The sequence below is a fragment of the Lissotriton vulgaris genome, chromosome 12 (assembly GCF_964263255.1).
Source record: "Lissotriton vulgaris chromosome 12, aLisVul1.2, whole genome shotgun sequence".
Taxonomy (NCBI): Eukaryota; Metazoa; Chordata; class Amphibia; order Caudata; family Salamandridae; genus Lissotriton; species Lissotriton vulgaris.
In genome coordinates, this window is record NC_141700.1 from 81341407 (window position 1) to 81359265 (window position 17859).

Below are 17859 nucleotides of genomic sequence, written 5' to 3' on the forward strand. Positions count from 1 at the left end.
TACAGCAAGTTCTACCATTGCTCAGTCAGGGGGACTTCCTTACAACCCTAGACCTGAAGGATGCATATTTCCACATTCCCATTCACCCAGGTCACAGGAAGTATCTCAGGTTCCCTGTCAACAACCAGCATTACCAGTTCAAGGTCCTGCCTTTTGGGGTCACTACTGCCCCCAGGGTGTTCACCAAGTGCTTAGCGACTGTGGCTGCGCACCTTCGGAGACAACACATCCATGTCTATCCTTACCTGGACGACTGGCTTGTCCAAGCAAAGTCAGCCCAGCAATGTGCCAGCCACATGTCCCGCACAATTCACCTCCTACACAGTCTAGGATTTTCACTGAATTACCCAAAGTCACACCTTCAACCCGCACATGTACAACAGTACCTAGGTGCAACAATAAATTCTCTGACAGCAACCGCGCAGCCAAACTCTGCCAGAGTCAACAGCATGCAATTGCTAATTCAGAAATTCAGGCCCCAACACTCACTCCCAGCGCAGGTATTCATGCAGCTGATAGGTATGATGGCCTCCTGTATCTTCATAGTCCCGCACGCAAGGATACACATGCGTCCGCTTCAGGAGTGCTTGGCACGACAGTGGAACCAGGCTCATGGGCATCTAAAAGACCTAGTGTTGGTGACCGGTCGTGCATACAACTCTCTGCCTTGGTGGAACACACAAAACCTTTGCAGGGGACGACCGTTCCAAGAGCCTGTCCCACAAAAAGTGCTGACAACGGACGCATCTCTCCAGGGCTGGGGAGCGCATGTCCTTCATTATACCGTGCAGGGATTATGGACGACGCAGCAGCAGAAGATGTATATCAACCTGTTGGAGCTGATGGCAATCTTCATGGCGATGAAGGCATTCAAATTGCACCTGCGCAACAAAGTCGTGCTGATCCGGACGGACAACATGACTGCCATGTATTACATCCAAAAGCAGGGAGGCACACACTCTCCGCAACTGTCCCATCTAGCCCAGAGCATGTGGAAGTGGGCTATTCAAAGGAACATGTTCCTCATGGCGGAACATCTCCCAGGCAAGGACAACCAGATGGCGGACCTGCTCAGCAGGCACAGCCATCAGATGCACGAGTGGGAGATACACCCCTCGGTGCTCCAACCATATTTCCAGCAGTGGGGTCATCCAGAGATAGACCTATTCGCCACAAAGGAAAACGCAAAATGCCAAACCTTCGCCGCCAGGTTCCCACACCCGCAGACTCAGGGCAATGCGATATGGATGAACTGGTCAGGCAGATTTGCGTACGCTTTTCCTCCAGTACCGCTCATACCGCTAGTGGCACGCAAACTGCGGCAGCACTCCATAACGCTCATTCTGGTTGCTCCAACTTGGGCAAGGCAGGCCTGGTACACCACGCTCCTGGAACTTTCAGTGGTGCCTCACCAACGGCTGCGCCTCACGCCCAGTCTCCTCACTCAGAACCATGGAGACATTCAGCACCCAGATCCACAACAGTTGAGCCTTGCAATATGGCTCCTGAGGTCATGGAGTTTGGCTACCTCAACTTGTATGACTGTATGAACATCATCAAGGAGGCAAAACGACCTACAACTAGGGCATGCTATGCGGCCAAATGGAAGTGATTTGTCATTTACTGTTCCAATAATGACATTAATCCGCTAGATGCGTCCACGCAAAATATCATATGTTATTTGTTGTATCTATACAGATGCAATCTGGCATATAATTCCATCAGGATACATTTGGCCGCCATGGCAGCATATCTTCAAAACAGGCAGAATCTTTCCCTTTTCAGGGTGCCTGCCATTAAGGCTTTTATGGAAGGACTCATAAGAGTGATCCCTCCCAGACACCCTCCTTCACCTGTCTGGAATCTAAGCATAGTTCTCACCAGACTGATGGGACCACCCTTTGAACCTCTTCACTCTTGTGAGATACAGTTTCTTACATGGAAAGTGGCTTTTCTAGTAGCCATCACATCGCTAAGAAGAGTTAGTGAGCTTCAAGCCCTAAATATTCAAGAGCCTTTCATACAGATTCATGCTAATAGGGTAGTGCTACGTACCAACCCTAAATTCATGCCTAAGGTGGTGTCGCAGTTCCACATTAATCAAACCATAGAACTGCCAGTTTTCTTCCCAAATCCTGATTCTGTGGCAGACCGAGCACTGCACACCTTAGATGTTAAAAGAGGTCTCCTGTATTACATCGACAGGACAAAAGATTTTAGAAAGACTAAACAACTGTTTGTTGCCTTCTCTCCACAACACAAAGGCAACCCTATTTCCAAATCCGGTATAGCCAGATGGATTGTTAAGTGCATACAGATCTGTTATCAAAAAGCTAAACGCACATTAATAGTTCCCCCAAGAGCGCATTCCACACGCAAGTTAGGGGCATCCATGGCTTTCCTAGGTAACATTCCCCTAGAGGATATATGTAGAGCAGCCACATGGACCACCATACATACGTTTACCAAACACTACTGCGTAGATGTACACTCCAAACAGCAAGCTGCTGTAGGCCAGGCTGTTTTCAAAACCCTTTTTCAGACTGCTGCAGCTGGCACGGGCAACCACCGCTAAGGAGATAACTGCTATTTATTCTATGCATAGATATGAATTCAGCAGCCCACATGCCTCGAACGGAATATGCTACTTACCAGTATGCATCTGTTCTTGGCATGTAGGGTTGCTGACATTCATATCGCCCGCCCTCCTCCCCGGTGCCTGTCGCAGCTGTAGCACTCAGAATCATTCTCAGGCATGGTCCTCACTTACTGTATTAACTTCATCTCTGCCACAATGGCGAAAAACAATCTGAAGATGGAGAGGATGCCCATGCACACTGTAGTCCAGGGGAGGAGCCACCTATCTCGTCATACTTCGAAGACTCTTCCAGGACAACAATGTGTAATCATCCGGACCCAACACTAGGCGGCGATCTATGCACAGATATGAATGTCAGCAGCCGTACATGCCAAGAACAGATGCATACTGGTAAGTAGCATATTCCTTCTTGTCCACCCACCCCCGAGAGCCTGGTTATCCAGGTCTCTAATTCCCAGACCGCATTTCCAACAGCTCCCCCAAATCTGCAATCCAAAAGGTATGAACAAAAAAAGATGTTCTCCTCACTTAGTTTGGGGTTGCGTTAATTCAACACCGCTTGCCTTTTGGGCCGTTCTACCCACTCTCTGTGGGACACGGTCGCGGACGTGCTGCCACAATGCCCGGAGGAGGCCCGGGTTAAACTCGCCCAAGCCCTTGCGGAGGGGCGAGAAGCGGCACGGTATTCCATTCGATGTGGGCTGGATACCGCGGACTCGCTAGGCAGGGCGATTGCACGTAGTTGTGACGGATGCGTCCCTCCGGGGCTGGGGTGGCCACATGGGAGAGGCGGAGATCAGAGGCCTCTGGTCCACATCAACCTGCTGGAGCTGTGGGCGATCCTGCTTACACTGAAAGCATTCCTCCCCTCTGTCCAGGGGAGTGTAGTGCATGTGTTCACGGAGAACACCACCGCCATGTGGTACTCGTACAAACAGGGCGGGGTGGGTTCGTGGACCCTGTACCAGAAAGCTCTGCGCCTCTGGCAGTGGCTGGAACATCAGGGCGTGACCCTGATGGTTCAACACCTGGCAGGTTCCCTGAATGCCAGGGCGGACGAACTCAGCCGTCAGTACATAATGGATCACGAATGGCGTCTGAACTCTGACGTGGCGCAAGCTCTCTTTAAGCAGTTGGGAGAGCCTTGGTTCGATCTATTCGCCACAGAAGAGAACGCGCAATGTCATCAGTTCTGCGCGTTGGAATTTCCAAGGCGGCACTCGCTCGGAGACTCTTTTCGTCGCGAGTGGAGTTGCTGTCTGTTGTACGCCTTTCCGCCTGTACCACTTCTGCCCAGAGTGCTGAAGAAGATCAGGCGCGACCGGGCCCAAGTCATCCTTGTGGCTCCGGACTGGGCACGAAGATACTGGTATCCCGAGCTACTCAGCATGTCGGTCGATCCCCCCCGATTCGTCTGCCTCTTTAGGAGGACCTTCTGTCGCAGCAGCTGTGGACGGTCCTCCACCGAACCTGTCAGGTCTCCACCTCCATGCGTGGAGATTGAGCGGCGACAGTTGAGGCCATTTGACTTGCCTCCTGTAGTCTGCAATGTAATTCTGGCAGCCAGGCGTCCCTCCACAAAATCGGTATACGCCTGCAGGTGGAACAAATTTGTGGCATGGTGCACAGCAAAGGCTGTGGATCCACTCTCTGCGGTTCTCCTCTTTCTTCTTTCTCTTGCCCATCAGGTCTCTGCTCTGGGCACTATTAAGGGCTACCTCTCTGCCATTTCCGCCTTCTTAAGGCTTCCTGATCAGCCCTCTTTGTTCAAGTCCCTGGTTGTAAATAGGTTCTTGAAGGGCATCACTCCTATGTTTCCCCCTGTTCTTTTCGTGATGCCGCAGTTCTGACTTATCTGATGTGCGCTCCCTTCGAGCCACTTCATAACTGTCCTCTTCGTCTTACTCTCAAGACTGCATTCCTGTTTGCCTTCACCTCTGCCAGGAGAGTGAGTGAGCTCCAGGCCCTTTCTTCACAACCTCCTTTCCTTTCTGTCCATCCGGACAAAGTTGTGTTGCGGACGCGACCCTCTTTCCTGCCCAAGGTAGTCACAGCCTTCCACATCGGGTAGTCCATCACCTTGCCCACCTTCTTTCAGCCTCTGCATCCTTCGAAAGAGGAAGAGAGGCTCCACCGTCTGGACCCAAAATGTGCGCTCTCATACTATCTGGGCCGCACACACCAGTTCCGGGTGGATGACCAACTCTTTGTTGGTTACGTGGGCGCTAAGAAAGGTCTGGCGGTGCACAAACGAACCATTTCTCGATGGGTTGTCTTGTGCATCAAGGCTTGTTATTCTCTGGCTAAAAAGGAGCCTCCTGTGGGGCTGCGTGCCCTTCCACTCGGGCCACGGCGGCTACTACTGCCTTGGGTCGGGGAGTCCCCTTGCAGGACATCTGTCAGGCAGCTACGTGGGCCTCGCTGTACACGTTTGCTAGACACTACTGCCTGGACAGCCAAGTCCGCAGAGATGTCTTTTTCGGCCGTTTCATTCTCCAGGACTTTCTGGTGTGATTATTGGTTCGCAGACCCACCACCGGGGTTGGTATTGCTGGGGTATCTATTCTAAGGTAAGGAATCTAATACTAACCTGTTTCTTTCAGATGCACAAGTTACTTACCTTCTGTAACGATATATCTGTAAGAAACAGTAGTTAGTATTAGATTCCCTACCGCCCCACCTATCCTTCCCGTTCTGCGAACCGATATCTAGGGTTAAGGTCATCCCTTCTCGGGGCCCTAGTTTCTGGCGTGGAAAAGCTGTGTATAAGAACTGATGTCAGCGCGCGAGGGCGGCGTCTAAGTACTCCTGCGACGTCATCCAGACGTTGGATGCGGAGCCGCAGACGACGCCTACCGACGCGCAGGGGTACTGCTAGGCAAAAGTTTCCTGATCCAGACTGACGCCTGGGGATATTCTAAGGTAAGGAATCTAATACTAACTACTGTTTCTTACAGATATATCGTTAGCGAAGGAACAGCAGCAGCAGCAGAATCCACTATATAAATCTTATAGAGGAAGGGCCGGAGGTCCCCAACGTGGTTCAGACCGCAATCTCTCCTCCTCCTCTTCTGCCTCTCCCGCTCCCTCTTGTACCGCAGGAAAGCAGCCCTAGATCCCCCATTTTGGAACATGTGGGTCCTGTAAGGGGTTGACTGGCTCACTTTCTGCAAGGTTGGAAATCGGTCACTACACACCTTTGGTTTAAACCTTGTATAGAATTGGTACTCCCTTCCGGGAATTTCCCCTTCCTTACCCTCTGTTAGACGGACCGGGAGGGTCGGCCGAGGATAAGGGGAGAGGTCTCCGGGGAGAGCCGTCTCCAGCGATCGTACAGACAAGTAACTTCCCCCCCCACAGACGGACACCACACAAGGGTAAAGTTCAACGAGACTTTATAGGCAATTCTTTAAGTACGATGGAATGGTACAAGGAGGTCTGGACTCAGGGGTCCCCTCGATTCTGGTCTCTGGTTTGGGAAAAGGGTAGCGGGACAGTCTTGTTACCAAAAAGGTGGAAATAGCTCTCAATCCTCGAGCTCGGCGTTCTAGATGATCGGGCCGCGGCGGAGCCAGCAGGTCCCGAGATGGACGAAGGAAACGACGGTCCGCGGCGGAGCCAGCAGGTCCCGATGAGATGATGGTTACAAACGGTCCGCGGCCACGCCAGCAGGTCCCGACGACGATGAAGGATAGGAAGGTTACGAAGGTTGCGGCAGCGCCAGCAGGCAAGACGATGGTGCACAAGGCAGAGCTACGGCAGCGCCAGTAGTCCGTCAAGGATGAGTTCTTCTTTGCGTCTCTCGACTCCAAGATACAACTGCCTTCCTGCTCTGGAGCTGCCCCAGTTATAGGGCTGATGTTCTTTGATGTCCGGACCCTCGCACCGGGAGGTCGGGAGGTCCGGGATGAGGGAGTCCAGACACCCAGCAGGGGGGTGGAGCCAGTGCCCGGGAAGGCGATGGGCGAGCGGCACTTGGCGGGGGAGAGCCATCGTCACCTCTTTCTCCCATTGACTTGCCAAGTAGCCCGCTCACCTCCTGGGTGGATGGTGGTGCCGGGATGTCTGAGGCCTGGCTAGGCCCAGGGTTGGGGTCGATCGGGGGCCAGGCGGCCTTGTGGTGGAGTGTCCAAGATGGCGCCCCGGATGGGTGCGCGGGCCAGCAGTGGATCGGGCCCACGAGGTCGATATGTTCGAAGGCAGGGGTCCCTGAGGGGACGGAGGACGTGCAATGGTGGTGTGTGGTACTTGCGTGACCGGGCTCGGGCCTGGTCGGGCCGGGGGAGAGCGGCCCTTCATGTGGCCTGTCCAACATGCGTCCCCCCCAGCTGAAGGCGGGGAGAGTTACCCATCCTCTTGGGGACTCTCCTCGCGAGGCGGAAAAACCGGGACAGGCCATCCGCGTTGGTGTGATCTGGCCCAGGTCGGTGTTCAACAGTGAAGTCCATCCCTTGTAGGGAGATGGACCAACGTAGTAACTTCGGGTTTTCCCCCCGCATCTGCATCAGCCACTGCAGGGGTCGGTGGTCGGTCTGCACCCGAAAGTGTGTGCCAAAGAGGTAGGGCCGGAGCTTCTTGAGGGCCCATACCACAGCGAAGGCCTCCCTTTCTATGGTGCTCCAGCGTTGTTCTCGTGGTAGGAGTCGTCTGCTGATGAAGGCCACTGGCTGATCAAGGCCTTCGGTGTTCACTTGAGACAGGACTGCCCCAATGCCATGGTCGGAGGCATCCGTCTGGACGACGAACTCCCGGCTGTAGTCGGGGGCCTGGAGCACAGGGGCGGAACACATGGCGGCTTTCAATTGTTCGAATGCTGTTTGACAATCTGCGGTCCAGTTGACTTTCTTGGGTTGATTTTTGGACGTGAGTTCTGTGAGGGGCCCCACTATAGTACCATAGTCTTTCACAAACCTTCGGTAATAGCCCGTGAGGCCCAGGAAGGCTCGTACCTCGGTCTGGGTGATGGGGGGCTGCCAGGACTGGATGGCGGCAATTTTGAGCTGCAGAGGGGCCACCAGGCCGCTTCCCACCTGGTGTCCGAGGTAGGTTACAGACCCTTGACCAATTTGACATTTGCTGGCCTTGATCGTGAGGCCAGCTCGCTGAAGGGCTTGTAGTACTGCTCGGAGGTGGTGGAGGTGCTCGGGCCAATGGTGGCTGTATACAGCGATGTCGTCTAGGTAGGCGGCGCTGAACCCTTCGAGCCCCGCCAGGACCTGATTGACGAGCCGCTGAAATGTTGCTGGAGCATTCTTCATGCCGAAGGGCATGACCTTGAAATGGTAATGGCCATCGGGGGTGGAAAAGGCAGAACGTTCTTGGGCCTGGGGTGTGAGGCCGATTTGCCAGTAGCCCGCCGTCAGGTCGAAAATACTGAGGTAGCGGGCAGCTCCCATGCGGTCAATTAGTTCATCTGCCCGGGGGATGGGATGTGCGTCTGTTCGGGTGACCGCATTCAAGCCCCGGTAGTCAATGCAGAACCGGAGTTCCGGTGTGGTGCCTGGGGCGGCCGCTTTGGGGACCAGTACTACAGGGCTGGCCCAGGGGCTGTCTGAGGGCTCGATGACCCCGAGCGTGAGCATTTTTGCTACCTCTTCCTGGATGCAGGCCCGTACCCGATCTGGCACGCGGTAGGCCCGGTGGCGGATAGGGGGGCTGTCCCCCGTGTCCACATCGTGCACACACCAGGAAGTGACACCTGGGGTGAGGGAGAACAGGCTGGCGAACTGTGACAGGAGGACTCGACACTCCTGGCGTTGCTCTCGGGTGAGGGCCTCTGAGAGTCGGACCCCATCCACGGAGCCGTCTTTCTCCCGAGTCCGTAGGAGGTCAGGGAGGGGCTCGGAGTCTTCTTCAGCCCCATTGTCTGTGGCCATCAGGAGGCTGAGTTCTGAACGCACAAAGTGGGGCTTCAGTCTGTTAGCGTGGAGGACCCGGAGGGGGTTCCGGGAAGATTCCATGTCGATGAGATAGGTGGCAGGACCCTTGCGCTCGACTACTTTGAAGGGCCCCGTCCACTTGTCTTGCAGGGCGCAGGGTTCGGTGGGGGACATCACCCATACCTGTTGCCCAGGTTCAAATTCGATGGAGGAGGCATTCCGGTCATACCACTTTTTCATGTCCTCTTGACTGGCCTCTAGGTTGGCTTTTGCCAGCTCTCTGAACCGCCGGGTCTGGTTGCGGAGGGTTAGGAGGTACCGGAAGACATCTGGTGGGTTCTTGAGAGGGGGCATCTCCCAGCCTTCCTTGACTAGGCTGAGCGGCCCCCGTACTGGGTGTCCATACAGCAGTTCAAACGGGCTGAAGCCCAGAGACTTCTGGGGGACCTCTCGATATGCGAAGAGGAGGCACGGCAGCAGCACATCCCACTGGCGACGGAGGGGCTCTTCCAACCCCCCGATCATCCCTTTGAGCGTGCGGTTGAACCGCTCGACGAGTCCGTTTCCTTGAGGGTGATAGGGGGTCGTGAATCGGTAGGTAACCCCGCACTGTTGCCAGAGGGACTTCATATATTTAGAAATAAAGTTCGTGCCTCTGTCGCTGACGACTTCTCGGGGGAAGCCCACACGGGAGAAGATCCCCATTAGAGCCCGGCCGACTACCGGGGCTGTCACAGTGCGCAGGGGAACAGCCTCGGGGTAGCGGGTGGCGTGGTCCACTAGCACCAGGATGAATCGATGGCCTTGTTTTGTACGCGGGTCCAGGGGCCCCACGATGTCGATCCCGACCCTCTCGAACGGGGTGGTGACCACGGGAAAAGGTTGCAGGGGGGCTTTTAGTTTGCGGCCGCTCTTTCCACTGGCTTGGCACGTGGGGCAAGATCGGCAATGCTGGTGTACATCGTTCCTCATTTTGGGCCAGAAGAAGTGGGTCACCAGACGACTGTAGGTTTTATCTTGACCCAGGTGTCCCGCCAGGGGGACATCGTGGGCCAGGTTTAGCAGAAAGTCTCTAAAACGGAGGGGCACCACTAGTACTCGGCTGGCCCCCAGCTCCGCGATTCTTTGCTCACTGTACAGCAGATCATTGTCCCAGTAGATCCAGTGTGTTCCGGAGGTATCCCCTGCGCTTTGGGCGAGCGCTTGCTGGCGGAGTCCCTCGAGGGAGGGACAGGTCTTCTGTTCTTGGCGAAATTGTTCTTGCGTGGGCCCCCCCTCTTGAGGCCACTGGTCGAGGTTAGCGAGGCCTGGAGGTTGAGCTGGTTCTGGGGGGACGTCACGGTCGGTGGTTTCGGCCGGGGCGACCGGAGGCGGCGGCGCCGGCCATTCGGGTTCCTCTGGGCGGGGGTTGGCACGGGCGGCCATGGACCGGGTGGTGACACACGCCCAGTCCGGGACGCCTAACATCCCCAGGTGTTCTCTTTGTTCTACGGCTGCCCACGGAGAGCTTTCAAGGTCATTCCCCAGGAGGCAGTCTACGGGGGCATCGTCTCGGACCGTTACCTTCAACATGCCGGCGACCCCTCCCCATTCGAAGGGGACGCAGGCCATCCGACACAGACTTTCCGAGTTATCGGCGGAACGTACAGGGCAGAGAATGTTTGGTAGATACTGTTCTGGGGTCACCAGGTGACAGCGGACGGCTGTTACACTGGCCCCGGTGTCCCGAAGGGCTTCGGCCCGGCGTCCATTGATGCTCACCCATTGGCTGTACTTCTGGGTGTTAGCGGGTAGGGGGACCCGCGGGACCATGTCTTTCCCCCCTAAGCAGGCTAGAGCCATGGCGGCTGGCTCCCATTCTTGATGTTCCTGTTCATATTCCTCTTGTTCCTCTGAGATCTGTTCCTCCCCCAGAGCAGCAGCGGCTACTTGGCGGGGTCTTGGGCTCTGGTACTGGGGGCAGTTTGGGTAGTTTGCATAGTGGCCGACTCGTTGGCATCGATGGCACGTAACATTGGCTCGGTATCCCGGTCGCGCCGGGGTGCTGCCCCGGTTGGCCGGGGGGGTGGTGCTGGTAGCGGGGGTGACCGGAGCGTTGTCTCTTCCTCGTCCTTGGCCCCCTCCTCCTCCTCGGGGACGGTGCTGACCATTGTTGTTCCGGTTCTGTTCGTAGGACCCATTCCGGCCCACTCTGGTGATTTCCCACCGGTCAGCTTCGGCTGCGAGCTGCCGGGGATCCGTTAACTTGCTGTCGAGGAGGTGCTGGCGGAGTTCAATGAAGCAATTGTTCGACAGATGCTCCCATACCATAAGATTGAACAGTTGTTCGTAGGTTGTGACCTTGCTTCCTTTGATCCAGCCCTCGAAGGCTCGGCTAAAGTAGTTTACATAGTCCACCCAAGTTGTACCCGGGATGCGGGTGCAGTCTCGGAACCTCTGACGGTACATCTCGGGTGTGAGGCCATAGCGAGTGAGGAGTGCAGCTTTCATATGGTCATAGGAGGTCATCTGGTGGTCCGGGAGCTGTAGCAGGGCGTCGCGGCCCTCATTGAGGAATCTCCCCCATAGACCGGCTCCCCAATCGCTTCTATCGATCCGGTGTGCAGTCATAGCGATTTCATAGGCCTTAAACCATTGCTGGATGTCGTCCTCTCGGAAGTATTCTCGAACGACATCCTTGGGGATGTGTACCTTTTTCTCTGTTGCCCCTGGGGTGTGGGGTTGCTCGGACACCCCTACTTCTTTATTCTGCTTGCGTAAGTCGATCTCAGCTAGTTTTCGCTCGTGTTCATATGCCAGTTTCTTTTCCTCGAGCTCCCTTTGTCTCTGTTTCTCCTCTCTTTCTTCTCGGAGACGCAGGTGCTCTAAGTTGATTTTTTGTTCGGCCAACTTAAGTTCAACGTCCATTTTGAGCCGGGCCATTTCCAGCTCGTGTAGTCGGGTTTTTTCTCGTTCCTGGATCTCGTCTTGCGAGAGACCCGTTCTTCGCTCTTCAGGGGCCGTGGTGGTTTTTGCTGCGATGCTTTGATCGGGGGTTCCGGCAGCCCCGGTTTCTGCCCAAGATTCTAGGGCATGCTTAAAATCGTCTTTGGTACTTAGTCCGGTGGTAGCGATACCTAGTTCGATGCAGAATTGTTTTAGTTCACGATGGCTGTACTCGTCCAATTTCTCCATCTGGAATTTCTCGGTTGCTCCGCTTTCTTTAGTTGTCATCGTGATTTCGTCGTGGGGTGAGCTACTCTCTGTACGATTATGCGGTGATTCGGATCGCGCCGCTGGCCACCAATGTTAGACGGACCGGGAGGGTCGGCCGAGGATAAGGGGAGAGGTCTCCGGGGAGAGCCGTCTCCAGCGATCGTACAGACAAGTAACTTCCCCCCCCCACAGACGGACACCACACAAGGGTAAAGTTCAACGAGACTTTATAGGCAATTCTTTAAGTACGATGGAATGGTACAAGGAGGTCTGGACTCAGGGGTCCCCTCGATTCTGGTCTCTGGTTTGGGAAAAGGGTAGCGGGACAGTCTTGTTACCAAAAAGGTGGAAATAGCTCTCAATCCTCGAGCTCGGCGTTCTAGATGATCGGGCCGCGGCGGAGCCAGCAGGTCCCGAGATGGACGAAGGAAACGACGGTCCGCGGCGGAGCCAGCAGGTCCCGATGAGATGATGGTTACAAACGGTCCGCGGCCACGCCAGCAGGTCCCGACGACGATGAAGGATAGGAAGGTTACGAAGGTTGCGGCAGCGCCAGCAGGCAAGACGATGGTGCACAAGGCAGAGCTACGGCAGCGCCAGTAGTCCGTCAAGGATGAGTTCTTCTTTGCGTCTCTCGACTCCAAGATACAACTGCCTTCCTGCTCTGGAGCTGCCCCAGTTATAGGGCTGATGTTCTTTGATGTCCGGACCCTCGCACCGGGAGGTCGGGAGGTCCGGGATGAGGGAGTCCAGACACCCAGCAGGGGGGTGGAGCCAGCGCCCGGGGAGGCGATGGGCGAGCGGCACTTGGCGGGGGTGAGCCATCGTCACCTCTTTCTCCCATTGACTTGCCAAGTAGCCCGCTCACCTCCTGGGTGGATGGTGGTGCCGGGATGTCTGAGGCCTGGCTAGGCCCAGGGTTGGGGTCGATCGGGGGCCAGGCGGCCTTGTGGTGGAGTGTCCAAGATGGCGCCCCGGATGGGTGCGCGGGCCAGCAGTGGATCGGGCCCACGAGGTCGATATGTTCGAAGGCAGGGGTCCCTGAGGGGACGGAGGACGTGCAATGGTGGTGTGTGGTACTTGCGTGACCGGGCTCGGGCCTGGTCGGGCCGGGGGAGAGCGGCCCTTCATGTGGCCTGTCCAACACCCTCTTTGCCAAGATTATTGTTCAGAGGACCATTTGCTTCTTCTGCAGAAGGAGGTTCTTGCATTACTTCAAAAAGGTGCGTTAGAGGTGGTTCCAGAGAAGGAATGGGGTCAGGGATGCTATTCCCGGTATTTCCTGAGACCCAAAAAGGATGGCAGGTTACGTCCGATCCCGGACCTCAGGATCTTGAATTTTTACCTGAAACAGGAGAAATTCGAGATGCTGACCCTTGCGCAGGTTCTTCCGGTGCTGCAGGAAGAGGACTGGATGGTGTTGATCGACTTACAGGATGCGTATTATCACATTCCTATTCAGAAGTCACACAGGAAGTATCTCAGTTTTTCGGTTGGATCGCAGCACTACCAGTTTGCGGTCCTTCCGTTTGGTCTTACTACTGCACCTCGAGTCCTCACAAAGGTGATGGCAGTAGTGGCAGATCATTTCAGGAGGTCGGGGATTCCTGTTTTCCCCTATCTGGACGACTGGCTGCTCAAAGCTGAGTCGCTGGTGATGGTGCTTCATCATCTGCGGGTAACATCTCATCTGTTGTTCGACTTGGGTTTTTCAATCAATGTGCCAATCTCACCTGGTGCCCTCTCAGCGTTACCTGTTTATAGGGGCAGTACTGGACACTACTGTGTGTCAAGCATTTCCTCCTCCACAAAGAATTCTCGTCATTCAGGAGATTATCTCTTTATTTCACAATGGAGCGGTTGTTCCAGTTCTGAAGGTCCTTCGCTTGCTCGTTCTGTTCGCTTCCTACATTCTGTAGGTCAACCATGCATGCTGGCACTGAGGGAGCTCCAGTGGTGTCTCCGCAAGCAGTGGTATCAGCACAAAGGAAATCTCAGGGAGTCAGTCAGGATCTCCAGAGAAGCTGCAGCGGATCTGTCTTGGTGGAGGCTGGAAAGCAATCTGTCTTTAGGAAAGCCCTTTCATCTTCCTCCATCGGTGGCCACGGTGATAACGGATGTCTCAACCCTAGGGTGGGGTGCTCATGTGGGGGATCTGGGGATCAAGGGTCTTTGGTCTCCTGAGGAAAGGTTGCTTCACATCAACCTTCTGGAATTGCGGGTGATAACGTTTGGTGCTCAAGGCCTTTCTCCCTTCCCTTCGCAGTCAGTCTGTTCGAGTCCTGACGGACGACGACATCGCAAATTGGTATGTCAACCAGCAGGGAGGAGTAGGGTCGTACCGTCTCTACAGAGAGGCTTTGCGACTCTGGTCCTGGGCTCAGGACCATCAGATTTGTTTGATGGCAAATCTTCTGTCCGGGGTGTTGAACGTACGTGCGGACAGTCTCAGCCGGCAGGTTTCTGCCGACCACGAGTGGAGGCTTCATCTGGAGGTGGTTCAACACATCTTTGGACATGCATAGCTGTCCTTTGAGGCTTTTGTCTTTTAAAACAGTCTTTCTGGTAGCCATTACATCAGCAAGGAGGGTGAGTGAGCTTCAAGCTCCTGTTTTTGACCATACATGCTGAAAGGATGGTCCTCAGGACTAGGGCTACTTTTCTGCCTAAGGTAGTTACTCCCATTCATCTGGGGCAGTCCATAACTCTCTCTGTGTTTTTTATCCTCCACCTCACCTCACCTTTCCAAGGAGAAGGTGAGACTTCACCACCTGGACCCTAAAAGAGCGGTGAGCTTTTATTTGGACAGAACAAAGGACTTACGTTTGGACGATCAGCATTTGTGGGCTACGTTGGACATGCAAAAGGCAAGGCTGTGCACAAGCGCACTCTGATCCGGTGGATCATCTTGTACATCAAGATCTGCTATGCCCCTGCTTTTAATGAACCACCTGAGGGTAGTAGAGCTCATTCTACTAGGGCTAAGTCTTCCACCTCTGCTTTAGCCAGAGGTGTTCCTGTGTCGGACATTTGTAAGGCAGCGACCTAGGCATTCCCTCCACATTTTCGCAAAACATTATTGCTTAGATTCTGAAGTGAGGAGGGAGGGCTATTTTGCCCGCTCTGTCTTGCAGGACTTTTTGGTATAAGAAAGGTGGACACCCTCCTCCGGGAGTGGTATTGCTGTGGGAATCTATTCATTAGGTGAGGAATCCACAGGCAGATGTATCCATCAGAAGAACAAGTTACTTACCTTTGGGAACGCTTTTTCTGGTGGATACAGTATCTGCCTGTGGATTCCTCACTGACCCACCCTCCTCCCCGTTGTCCACCTTTGTGTACCTTAAAGGATGCCTTATTTGGCTTGTTGTTTTACATTGTATCTTCTTTCCATCTGGTACATTTATAGGAAACACTGATATTCTTTAGCTTTCCTTTTTGATTTTGTACTGTGTGTATTGGTTTAAATGTTGTATACTGTGTATACTTTGGGTTTGTTGTCGGTCCACCTGTTTCTCCTTGGAGGCACGGAAAAAATGGGTGGAACTGACCTCCTGCCGACGAGGCTCTCTTATGACTCCTGTGACGTCTTGCGGAGTCGCAAGCGGAGCGACGTCGGCGTGGAGAGCTAGGAAAATAATTCTGCCGAATGCTAGCACAAGGGATATTCATATGGTGAGGAATCCACAGGCAGATACTGTATCCACCAGAAAAAGCGTTACCGAAGATAAGTAACTTGTTCGTCAAGAGCCCTCATGGTTTACATCGTTCGAAGAAGCCCTTTCGTAATTCTTATCTTCTCTCTACAACCTTTGCAAAGTCTCACAAAGGCCATTGCATCTCTAAGTTTGGAGTAGCAAGATGGATAGTCCTATGCCTCCAAACTTACAATGACATTAGAGTGCTGCTTGTTCTGCCCAGGGCACTCTCCAATCGTAAGAAAGTGGCACTATGGCTTTCAAACGCAATAATATGTTACTTACATCTGCAACGTGGCCACCTAGTCCGCCTCACCACGTTTACCAAGGCCTGTTGTGTGCATATTCTGGCGCTGTAGCAGTCTTAACGATTCTGCTCCTGAAATCTGCATAAGACGCTCGCTGCGTCTGCTTTACAAGGGTACTACTTTATATTCTATGCAGAGCATGTGTATCTACAGCTACACATGCTTCGACAGAAAATGTTACATAATTTTTAAGCATCTGTTCATAGCGTGTAGTGCTGTAGATTCACATGCACCCACATTCTTCTCCAGAAGCTTCTGTAGGTTGCAGATTTCTTTTGCTAACTTGCTGACACTGCGTGATGCGCATAGTGCTCCATGCAGTGCTCTTTCGAAACTCCATACATATTCTCACTCAGTGTGCTAAAAACTGTTTATGATGAAGTCTGTGGCCACGCGCATTATACACTAATAGTAAAGTCACATCGCTTCTTGTGAATCAAAAGACTTATTTGAAGAAAAACAACTTGCACACATCTGAGCCCAACAGTAGACGGTAGCAGTTTACCAAGCCTGTAAATCTATAGCACTACATGGGCAAACTGATGCTCACAGACTTAGTTGTATTTTCCTTTTCTTTACAGCAGTTTAACGAACATTTGTTGCCGTGCTTAATTTGAGGAGAACTGTTTGCTGCCTCACAGGTTAAGAGTTACTTATATCGAGGGAAAATAAGCTTCTTTAAAGTGATTTCTCCCCAGTGAATGCATTTATTAACCTTTTGCACCCTGGTTCTCTTCTAATGCATTTTTTAAATCCTATGCAAAGAAAGCTCTATGGCATAACATGTATGCAGATGAACAGGATATTCTAGGCTATTTATTTATTATAATTGTTCGGGGAGGAGTCGGGCTTTGCCTCTTGTAGACATGGTCCCTTCCTATACTCAACCGTGGTAATAGATAATATATTTATTTATTTACCCACCCCCTCGCGGTTACCAGTAGGTATTAAGTTTTTTGGTGTGGCAATAACTTTTGCGCCGTTGGACGTATCTTAGCGAACTTTTCGGAACTAATGGGGCGATCACGTCGGCTTCTATCCTGAAAGTGTCTGAGTAATCCGTCACGCGGGAGGGAAAAAGGGAGGGTCCCAAAACCCTTTTTCTCCATCTTAATTTCCATAGGAAACTGTTGACGCAGCTACAGCCCGAACTGCTGAACGGAATTACACCAAATTTGGCAGGAAGGTAGCTCTTGGTCCAGAGTGCACTCTTTTGGTGTAAATGTATTCAGTAGTTCATGAGAAATTGAAAGATTTCTACTATATGAAACTGGCTGCCGTGAATCAGCGAACCCTCCGGATCACGTGCCTGAGATCTGACTGGTAGTTAACACTTCAAACCAGGAATTGTTGACAGCCATCTTCTGATTCGGTTGAACCAGGGCACAAGATAAAAAGTTAAAAAACAAGAAAAGGGGCCAGGGTAGAAACTCCTTCATCCCTATTGCCTGTTCAGGGGTACCCAAAACCAGAAAAAAGCCAATTTTCAAAGAAATTTCGCTGGGATTCACGGTGGATCCGTGAATCAAGCTGGGTTTTTTTTTTTTTTTTTATGAAGCGCGGACTCCCGCCTTTTGTTTACTTTAGGTCCCCGGGTGGGCCAGGTTCCAGGGGCAATTCGATATTAAGATGCGTGGGACCGCCATCTCCCCGGGGCTAATACTTTGAAATGCGGGTGGGCCACGACTGTCCGTCCCCCCCGCCTCCTTCCACTCTCCACCATCAGCCACCTCCCTGGAGCTTTAATATAGTTATAATGCTTAGGGGGCTTTAGCTCCAACCACACACGCATCCCCCGGGGCCGCCACCTTCCCTGGGATAATTTTTGGGAATGTCAAGGGAGGGAGGGGGGCGGATGTGTGTGTGTGTGTAGAACAATGAATCAGTGACTGGGTGTGTAAGTACTGGTATGGCTCTGAATGGGTGTGTGAATGATTGTTTGGGAGTGGCAGTGGTGTATAAATGATTCTATAGGGGTGTGAGTGGGTGCATCAGAGATGCTGTGGATTATGTCATCACTGATGCTGTGGATGATGTCATCACTGATGTCAATTGAGATGTCATCCGTGATGTCACTGACCATGTCATGAGTGATGTAATATGTGAGGTCATAAGCAGTGCATTGCGAGGGCGCGAGTTATAGTTACCTCGGCTAACTACAACAGCTGAATGTTCGAGGC

The 17859-nt window shown here is 53.2% G+C and overlaps 1 protein-coding gene across 2 annotated transcripts in view; it reads left to right on the plus strand.

Moving 5' to 3' along the window:
- RANBP3 (RAN binding protein 3) overlaps nucleotides 1-17859 on the plus strand; it is a 387515-nt gene that overhangs the window by 150321 nt on the left and 219335 nt on the right. The gene's annotated exons all lie outside the window — the stretch shown is intronic.